The 10,692-nt window shown below is 42.2% G+C and overlaps 1 non-coding gene and 2 pseudogenes across 1 annotated transcript; all 3 read right to left on the bottom strand.

Annotated features, from left to right (window-relative positions):
• Positions 1-935: 935 nt before the first annotated feature.
• On the bottom strand, positions 936-2,824 carry LOC149193522 (25S ribosomal RNA; annotated as a pseudogene).
• Positions 2,825-3,077: 253 nt separating this feature from the next.
• LOC149193521 (5.8S ribosomal RNA) lies at positions 3,078-3,231 on the bottom strand. The gene has a single exon (XR_016255273.1). It is a non-coding gene; the product is annotated as a 5.8S ribosomal RNA (ribosomal RNA).
• A 2,699-nt stretch (positions 3,232-5,930) lies between these two features.
• On the bottom strand, positions 5,931-7,760 carry LOC149193520 (18S ribosomal RNA; annotated as a pseudogene).
• Between the last annotated feature and the right edge of the window lie 2,932 nt (positions 7,761-10,692).

The raw sequence follows: 10,692 nt of genomic DNA, 5'->3' as shown, positions 1-10,692 counted from the left end.
ATGTTCTTAATGTTCTTCGTCATAAAACCCAGAAAACATCGTTAGTTCTATTTGAAAACGGGTTAGTTCTTTGTCATAAAGCCTCATAACATTTAATAGCTTTTCCAAGTCATAGTTTATAAAATATGAACTAATGTCTAAATGTCAGTGTGTGAAAGTCTGTGAAGCTTCAAATCTATATCATTCCTTATTTCATATTTTAAGTTGTTTTTTAACTCTTTCAACATTGCATTTTTTTCTGAATTGATGAATCCTCCTACCATGTTTAGAAGCTTTTGGACTCTTCCACATATCTTGACTATCTACTTCAACTTGTTAAGAAGTAGTTGCTTCTCACTATTGTCATCCATAGGGTAGAATTCTCCTTTTATTCCACTTATCTATCTGTCAACCTCAATTTACTTATTTTAAATTATTTTCTTACATTTAAGTATTTCAAATTTTTATATAAACAATTTTTTTTTTAATATTTGATTTTCTTATTTTAAATATTTAATTTATTCAATAATTATTTATATTAAATTATTAAATATATAACAAATAAAACTAATATAATATATTTAAAGTTATTGTTCTATATCCTATGGTATTTGATTTATATCATTTATATTTATATCGTTATTAGTGAATGGGTTTTTCACTTAATTATTGTACTTGAATTGTTTAATTATATTTGTGTTTGTATAGTTATTTATTGATCTGAAATTATACAAGAATATTTTTGTAAATTGAATGTTTTGATTTATAATTTATTATTTATAATGTGAAAATATATATTTGTACTATTTTATTATATGTAATTATTTATTTTTAGGAAAATGGATGATATAAAAGAATTTATTCATGAGTAGATTTTTTTTTATTTTTTTTTTATAAGATATGTGAAATGGATGTGTTTGTTTATTTAAATGTGAAAATAGGCTCTCTTTTTTTTTAATGTACCCATAAATTGTATTATTTTATAATATGATATATTTTTTAGATGACATGACATTGATATTTATGTATAAAGATTGTTTTTTATTTAAAATGATATGTATATGTTGGTGTATTTTATGTGTTTTTTTAAATGAAAGCAATTTTTGTTTATTTATGTGATATGATGGTTGTTCTTTTTCTACGTAGGTAATATGATTGCATTGAAAGATAATATGATGTTGACAATTTTGTGCAACGTTGCTGCCTGCCGCCATGTCCCAGTTCGGGAATATTAACCTGATTCCCTTTCGATGCTCATGCAGAGTGCACCCTTGATAGAAGGCTTCCCCATCTCTTAGGATCGACTAACCCATGTCCAAGTGTTGTTCACATGGAACCTTTCCCCACTTCAGTCTTCAAAGTTCTCATTTGAATATTTGTTGCTACCACCAAGACCTGCATCGGGGGCCGATCCACCCAAGCTCACACTTGAGGTTTCTCAACGGCCCCCGCGTCCTCCTACTCATCGAAGCCCGACAATTGCTCCGACGGTCAAGTATAGGTTGCATGCTTCAACGCCATCCATTTTCGGGGCTAGTTGATTCGGTAGGTGAGTTGTTACACACTCCTTAGCGGATTTCGACTTCCATGACCACCATCCTGCTATCTTAATCAACCAACACCCTTTGTGGGATCTAGGTTAGCGTGTAATTCGACACCGTAACTCGACTTTCGGTTCATCCTGCATCGCCAATTCTACTTACCAAAAATGGCCCACTTGGAGCTCTTGATTCCATGGCACGACTTAATGGAGCAACCACACCCTCTTACCTATTTAAAGTTTGAGAATAGGTCGAGGGTGTTACGCCCCCAATGCCTCTAATAATTTGCTTTACCCAATAAAACTTGTGCGTGAGCTCCAGCTATCCTGAGGGAAACTTCGGAGGAAACCAGTTACTAGATGGTTCGATTAGCCTTTCGCCCCTATACACAAGTCAGATGAACGATTTGCACATCAATATAGCTACAAGCCTCCACTAGAGTTTCCTCTGGCTTCGCCTTGCTCAGGCATAGTTCACCATCTTTCGGGTCCCAACAGGTGTGCTCGCACTCGAACCCTTCGCATAAGCTCAAGGTTGGTCGACGATGCACCCCCAAGAGAGGGGATCTTGCCCGTCAACTTCCTTGTGCCTCGCAAGTTTTCAAACTTGCCGACTCGCACACATGTTAGACTCCTCGGTCCGTGATTCAAGACAGGTCGAATGGAAAGCCCACCAACTAACACCATGAGCGCACAGGTGTACACGGCCCGCCACAAGGGCACACGCTTCGTTCCTCGACCATCAAAACGACAAACCGACAGGTATTAATCCACCCGCGCTTGTGACGATGTAGCAGCTTGTGTTGGTTTGCACCTCAAGTCGAGCGGCGGACCAGCGTGAGCCATTCCACATCCCGACCGAGCCGCATCGACAGCCTCCTTCCGCTTCCCTCCCGACAATTTCAAGCACTCTTTAACTCTCTTTTCAAAGTCTTTTTCATCTTTCCCTCACGATACTTGGTTATTATCGGTCTCTCGCCCATATTTAGCTTTGAACGGAATTTACCACCCAATTAGTGCTGCATTCCAAAACAACCCGACTCGCAGACAATGGCTCGTGATGTGACAGGGTCCCGGCCCGACGGGGCAATCACCCTCTCAAGCACCCCTTTCCAAGGGATTTGGCCCAGTTCTGCCGCTGAGGACGCTTATGCAAACTACAATTCAGGCAACACTGGCACTTGATTTTCATGCTGGGCTCTTCCTAGTTCGCGCGCTGCTACTAGGGGAATCCTTGTAAGTTTCTTTTCCTCCGCTTAATTATATTCTTAAACTCAACGGGTGTTCTCGCTTGAGCAAAGGTCGCAAGTTGGAGCTAAATCCACCCTACCCAATGGGAGGACAAGAGAGAGCAAGGCAGGTTCGAGTGATGCCACACAAAGCCCGCATCAGCTGAAGCTTGACGCCGACTTCCCAACCAAGGGGAAAAGATCACCGCTTGCCGACGCACGCCACAAAACATCACTTGAGGTATTTCAGCCAATTGCACCGCATTAGGCACGGACAACCAGCTCCGCTACTCCCTAACATATTGTAGGGAGTGCGTTTGAATGGGATGCGACACCTAGATAGACGTGCCCTCGACCGAGGCCTTGGGCGCAAATTGCGTTCAAAAACTCTATGATTCATGGGATTCTGCAATTCACACTAAGTATTGCATTTCGCTATGTTCTTCATCATAACAAGAGCCGAGATATCCGTTGCCGAGAGTTGTTTCTACTTATTACCAACGAATCTGCCACAACACTGAATAGGGCACCCCCCACAACAAATGTAAGGCTAAGGGCCAAAAGGAGGAAAGGAAGAAAAACACATGAAAGAAAGAGAAGCAAGGGTGTCTACCCCCCATAGGAGGAGGCTCAAAGAGAGAAAATCTTCTCGAGCCCCATGCCCTCGCAAAAAGGGGGGAACTACATGGAACAACAATAGAGAAGGACTAGGGTGGCCAACCTAGGAGCTCGCACTGCTTTTAATCCTTCTCGAACATCAGTCCACAACAATTCCCCCTTTTCTTCGTAAAGCTAGGGACCGAAAGGAAGAAGGGAAGAAAACAAGGTGAAGGAAATAGAGATCAAACGTGCCTACCAGTTCACAAGGGGAGGATCAAACAAAGCACAAACTTTCCAAGCACCGTGCCTGCACAAAAAGGGGGGAATTGAAGGGGACGACGATCGAGATGGACTAGGGTGGCCACCTCGGGAACTCGCACTACGTTTCGTCCTTCCTGAACACCAATCCACAACAATTCCACCTTTTCTTCGTAAAGCTAGGGGCCAAAAGGAAGAAGGGAAGAAAACAACATGAAAGAAAGAGATATCAAATGTGGCAACCAGCTCACAAGGGGAGTCTGAAACAGAGAACAAGCTTCCCAAACCCCGTGCATTCACAAAAAGGGGGGAAGTTGCACGGGATGGCGATTGAGAAGGACTAGGGTGGCCACCTCGGGAACTCGCGCTGCTCTTCGTCCTTCCTGAACACCAATCCACAACAATCCACCCTTTTCTTCGTAAAGCTAGGGGGCAAAAGGAAGAAGGGAAGAAAACAACATGAAATAAAGAGATATCAAACATGGCTACCGGCTCACAAGGGGCTTCCCAAACAGAGAACAAGCTTCCCAAACCCCGTGCCTTCACAAAAAGGGCGGAACTGCATGGCACGATGATCGAGAAGGACTAGTGTGGCCACCCCAGGAACTCGCACTGCTTTTCGTCCTTCCTGAACACCAATCCACAACAATCCCACCTTTTCTCCGTAAAGCTAGGGGCAAAAGGAAGAAGGGAAGAAACCAACATGAACCAAAGGGATATAAAAAATGGCTACCGACTCACAAGGGGGAGGCTCAAACCGAGAACAAGCTTCCAAGACCCTGTGCCTTCACAAAAAGGGGGGAACTGCAAGGGATGACGATCGAGAAGGACTAGGGTGGCCACCCCGGGAACTCGCACTACTTTTCATCCTTCCCAAACACCAATCCACAACAATCCCACCTTTTCTCCATAAATCTAGGGGCAAAAGGAAGAAGGGAAGAAAACAACACGAAAGAAACAAAAATCCTAGGAAAAGAGAGGCTCACCAGCATGTCAAGGAGATGTTGCCTATCCAAAAAGAAAGAAAACAAGGCACCCAATCAAAGCATCCCACCTCTTCACACCCTTCCACATACATTACGACACGACACCCTTTCTAGCTTACAACATAACAAACAACAATTAAACAACAAAGCAAATAAATCACAACCTAAACTTGACCAGTAGAAAAGACAAGGGCCGCGATGAGACCAGTGTCTGGAGCACATTACTGAGAGGTAAACAACCCCCCAACCTGGCACAAGGCTTCAAACGACAAAAGATTACACTAATAGCAAACCCACCCTGCTATTGCACCCCTCCATGTACGAAACACCCAACAACCTTTGCAATGAGAAAGTCAAGGGGGGTCAAGACTCAAACTCCAAAGAGGAGTTGTCACGAGCTGACACTCAATGCTGGAGAAAGCCACGGGCCACAAATACATCGATGGTGCAAGGCCACTAAAGATAGGGATTTTCGCAAAGTGCACACCACAAAACCAAGAAATGACCAAGTCGCAAAGGAAACCCACAATCCAAAGGGAGAAACAAAGACATAACCCGCTACTTCTTTCCTTAGAAGGGGAGTGGCTCACGAGAGGACGAAGAATTCCCTCGATGACAAAGGCACGAGATAAGAATGCCACCTCATGCCCATTGATGGGGAAACTTGTGATCTCGATGGAGCTCAGACCGAGGGAGGGGTTTTTCATTACTTGGACACCCAACCCTTCCACGAGGGCAGATCGAGGAATGGTCGAGAGGACTAGGGTGGCCAGCCCAACGGATTGCACCGCTCTTCGTCCATCCCATATTGACTCCACCCTGACCATTTCTCCTCACAAAAGGATTGAGGTACCAGGCACGCGCGCAATCACTCCCTTGACCCAACCACCAACAAAAAACTCACCCAAGCAACACATAAATCACCGCCGCCTTTTCAAGAGAACCAACTATGGAGGCCCGCACCCTTGGCCCATGCCTTCCAACGAACAAAAGACCGAGCACCACCATTATGAATGAGTCTAAATTTATCCATCGTATTGACCAAGCACCTCAACTACAACAACCATGCCGTGCCGAACATATCGTCGGAGAGGGCTCGCAAGAAACAAGCTTCCGAACCCCGTACAGAAACACATTGGGGGAAAGAAAAAAAAAGGATGGGTGGGACAAGCACAAGCATGGCTTGCAAGCACACTAAAAAATGAGTGTGACCTCAAGACAAGCAACCAACAATGTTCCTGCCAAACACCAAACCCGTTCCCCCAGAGACGCACCACTTGGGCCCACATTGCAATCGAAACCCACCCAACCCGAACCAAAAAAGCAAATCCCTGCTATCAATGATCCTACTTTAGTTTCACCTACGGTAACCTTGTTATGACTTCTCCTTCCTCTAAATGATAAGGTTCAATGAACTTCTCATGACATCGACGGTGACGAACCAACATCGTCGATGCAATCCGAACACTTCACCGGATCATTCAATTGGTAGGAGCGATGGGTAGTGTGTACAAAGGGCAGGGACGTAGTCAACATGAGTTGATGACACATGCTTACTAGGAATTCCTCGCTGAAGACCAATAATTGCAATGGTCTATCCCCATCACGATGCAATTTGAGAATATTTCCCGATCCCCTCGAACTAGGAAGAAAAACACATTGGCTGCATCAGTGTAGCGCACATGCGACCAGAACATCTAAGGGCATCAAAGACCTGTTATTGCCTCAAACTTCCATGGCCTAAACGGCCATAGTCCCTCTAAGAAGCTGGCCACGAAGGGGAACCTTTGTGTAGCTAGTTAGCAGGCTCAGGTGTTGTTCGTTATCAAAATTAACCAGACAAATCACTCCACCAACTAAGAACAACCATGCATCACCACCCATAGAATCAAGAAAGAGCTCTCAATCTATCAATCCTTACTATGTCTGGACCTAGTAAGTTTCCTCGTGTTGAGTCAAATTAAGCCGTGGGCTCCACTCTTGGTGGTGCCCTTTCGTCAATTCCTTTAAGTTTCAGCCTTGCGACCATACTCCCCCCGAAACCCAAACACTCTGATTTCTCAGAAGGTGCTGGCGGAGTCCTTAGAGCAACATCCGCCAATCCCTGGTCGGCATCATTTATGTTTGAGACTAGGACGATATCTGATCGTCTTTGAGCCCCCAACTTTCGTTCTTGATTAATGAAAAGATCCTTGGCAAATGCTTTCGCAGTCGTCCGTCTTTCATAACTCCAAGAATTTAACCTCTGACAATGAAATACGAATGCCCTCGATAGTCCCTATTAATCATTGCTCCGGTCCCGAAGGCCAACACAATAGGACCAGACTCCTATCACGTTATTCCATGCTAATGTATTCAAAGCATAAGCTTGCTTTGAGAACTCTAGTTTTTTCAAAGTAATAGTGTAGGAGCCGCGACCTAGCCAATTAAGGCCAGGAGCACGCTGCCCAACAAAAGGGCAGGTGCATACCGAGTAGGCGGACCGACCTTTACGACCCAAGATCCAACTACGAGCTTTTTAATTGCAACAACTTAAATATACGCTATTGGAGCTGGAATTATTGCGGTTGCGGGCACCAGACTTGCCCTCCAATGTATCCTCGTTAAGGGATTTAGATTGTACTCATTCCAATTACCTGACTCGATGAGCCCAGTATTGTTATTTATTATCACTACCTCCCCATGTCAGGATTGGGTAATTTGCGCGCCTGCTGCCTTCCTTGGATGTGATAGCCGTTTCTTAGGCCCCCTCTCCGGAATCAAACCCTAATTCTCCGTCACCCGTCACCTGTCACCACCATGGTAGGCCTCTATCCTACCATCAAAAGTTGATAGGGCAAACATTTGAATGAAGCATCGCCAGCACAAGGGGTGTGCGATCCGTCGAGTTATCATGATTCACCGGAGAAGCGGGCAAGCCCACGTTGACCTTTTATCTAAAAAATGCATCCCTTCCAAAGAGTCGGGACTTGGTGCATGTATTAGCTCTAGAATTACTACGGTTGTCCAAGTAGTATGGTACCATCAAAAAAAATATAACTGATTTAATGAGCCATCCGCAGTTTCATAGTGATGAGTCATTGAATCATTGAATCTCCTCTTTGGTGCTACCCACATACGCAACCATTGTTTATTGGATCAGTTTGTCCACTGGTTTCCTCCCAGTGCATTTTCCATCATTTCTCAGCTCAACGTCAACCTCGCTCTCCCACAGTCTCTTGTCTCTACCCCTACCTTTCCCTCAACTAGCCATTGTTGTACTATCGCGTAGCCTTAGAGCCTATTGTGGACAATGGCCCAGAACTAGCTTTAGTGTTTTCTTCCTCTAAGGGGAGTTACATGCTTCGCGAACAAGAAACCAAGAATTCCAAACCATTGTTTTCATAATTTTCAATAGCCACTCGTTGTTTTGATCAAACATTTCCTCCCCCCCAATGTAGCTTATTCAAAGCCCCTAAGTGTTAAAGATCCCCACCCAAGATGCCCCAGACAACCCTACATGCCCCCTTCCCTGTGCCAATAATGGCTACGATTTTGGCCACAAATTGTGTGGTTTCCCACAGGCCCAAACGCTCGAAAGCAAACTCGAAAGGAGCCCCACTACTTCTTCCCAGTGCCCCTCGTTGGTTGAAATCATCCCGTGTTCCCCTTACTGCCTCTCTACAATTCTTTTCTCTACTCACCCCGGCCTCACATATTCTGAGCCCCTTCCTCGACCAAGTATCCCTCCCCTATTTTATGAACCATCCCTCGCTCCTAGTGTCAGCTAACGTTGGCCTAGCTGGCTTTCCAAACATACCAATTCCCTAGCTTCGAAGGGCTATTTTCCTAGACACCCACCCCCTACTCACTCTCCTTGAAGCCTAGGTGTCTGCCCTCATGGCCCTTGACATCGACATAGCCCAAGCGTTCATGCTTCATTCGAAGACATAGAATGGAATTACCTCTATAGAAACTACTGCTACCTTACCCAATCACCGTAAGTTTTCCAATAAGAATAGCATACAATTTTCATGTAGCCATCAACCTTCCCTACTTATCCCAGTGAAACCGCAATAGACCCTTTCCATGAGAATACATTTCCCAAGTACAGTAATATCGATACATAACTTCTACAGTCGTGATGAATCTTGCCACTTTTAACGTCCAAAATATTCTCATAACTTGAGTTTCTCTCTCTCCCCAACCCCTTGCCCCCATGCAATCCCAATTCAACAAACAAGACATTGAGGATCATAATGAAGTGCAGGCAAAGAACATACATGTTAACCACTTGGGATCGCTGAGCCTCTTCACCTTCTATAAAATGCTGCTCCACCTTCATTTTTGTATCCTCTCCGTTAGCTCCCACCTTCATACTAATGCTCTTCTTTGCCAACCACCTCTTATGCATGTGCATTCCACCTACCTTATTTAATATCATAATCATGCTCACCGCCACCATGCCCTGTGCTTTGAGCGTGTGGGAGGCAGTGGCATAATGCATTTTTAAAAATGATTTGGGATGTTGGATATGTGACCAACAGTGTTTCACTTTATGTTGGTATTCTACATTAGATATTTCTCTCATATACTACTTATTAGATAATTGCACCAAAAATGTTCCATTTTGAAATTGGTCAGGCTAGACATTAGTCTACCCTTTTCATCTTCTTTTAACGTTTATCAGTTTGATGTTCTACCAATTTGTTCAAACCTTTCATCTCCTTTTAAAACCTATCTATCTGTTGTTTGGTCATTTAGTGATATATGTTCAAAATTTTATTAGAATGCTTTATAGCGGTTCCATAACGATTTTTCTAAACTACAACATGTTTTGTTTAAGCTATTTCGGGAACCATCTGGCTCGATAACATCACAAGAACATTGAATTTTGCAGTGAGTTTCTGAAGTAGAATCCCTTCATCGAAAGAAGTTTCTGTGAAACATTACTCTTAGCTGTGGATCTGTGGTTGAAAATGCAGGCATAAAAGCGGCACACGTACTCATTACATCAATGAATTTCTTAGCTGCTCACATCAGGTAGCAGATGGCCTATCAAAAGAAGGGTGTATCATAGAGCCGAGAATATCAAGTTGTTAGAGTTTGAGATTGGCGACGATCAATAGTCATCAATTAAATAGGGCTAGGGAAGATCAAGTTCTCAGAGTTCAAGAATGGCGACAGTAAGTAGTCAAATATAATGGGCACTTATATCCTTTTTTATGTTTTGAATGAAAAAGTATATGTAATGATATGAAACATAATATCATTTTTTATGTAATTTAGACATCTAGGAAGAACTGAGGTACATGTTTAGTTTCCAAAGAACAAAGTGGATATTGTGAATGACAATAGTGATAGTTGGAAGAAATAGTTGATAAGCCTTTGTAACGAAAGGAAGGACGGTAAGTGTTTTTTTCCATAAAGTCAAAGGTAACAAAGTAATTTTAACTGCTTTTCTTTTAAGTATTTATAGTTTTTTTGTTTTTGAAAAAAGGCTACTCACTACATTAATAGATTTCGTTTAATTCAATACTTTTCACCTAAAAATGGTTTGGTTAGAACACTGATCTATGTGTTCTGTTTTAATTTTTAACCCAATTGATTGTTTCGATATTGATTTTGTTTTTTTGCAATGTGTGGGTGGCTCTCGATTCGTGTGATGTGTTGGTAGTTATATTTATGCTTTATTTGGGAGTTGTCGGTAGTCAAAATGTCTCATTAATGTAAAGTGATTCAGTGATTTACAAGTTTAACTTATAATATTATCACGTAGTCAAAATGTCTCATTAATGTAAAGTGATTTAATGATTTACAAGTTTAACTTATAATATTATCACGTCAATATTTTACACAAATAAAATTTAAATAATTTTTATGTTTATTTATTTATAAAATATAAATAATTTTATGTTGATTTATTTATTTATAAAATATAAATAATCTCATATTTATTTAATAATTATTGATAGAAATTATTAAAAAATATAAGTAAAAAACAAAGCACCTAGAAAACACATGTGAAGTGATGAAATTATTAAACAAAGAAAATAAGGGCAAAAAGACATGGTATATCCCAATTTTAAGAAGTGAAAAGTTTCCAACATACCCATTAACA

This window comes from Pinus tabuliformis, chromosome 2_2 (genome assembly GCF_031772625.1).
Source record: "Pinus tabuliformis cultivar Carrire ecotype Pingquan chromosome 2_2, CPIR1, whole genome shotgun sequence".
Taxonomy (NCBI): Eukaryota; Viridiplantae; Streptophyta; class Pinopsida; order Pinales; family Pinaceae; genus Pinus; species Pinus tabuliformis.
This window is presented reverse-complemented; position numbering and strand designations above follow the sequence as displayed.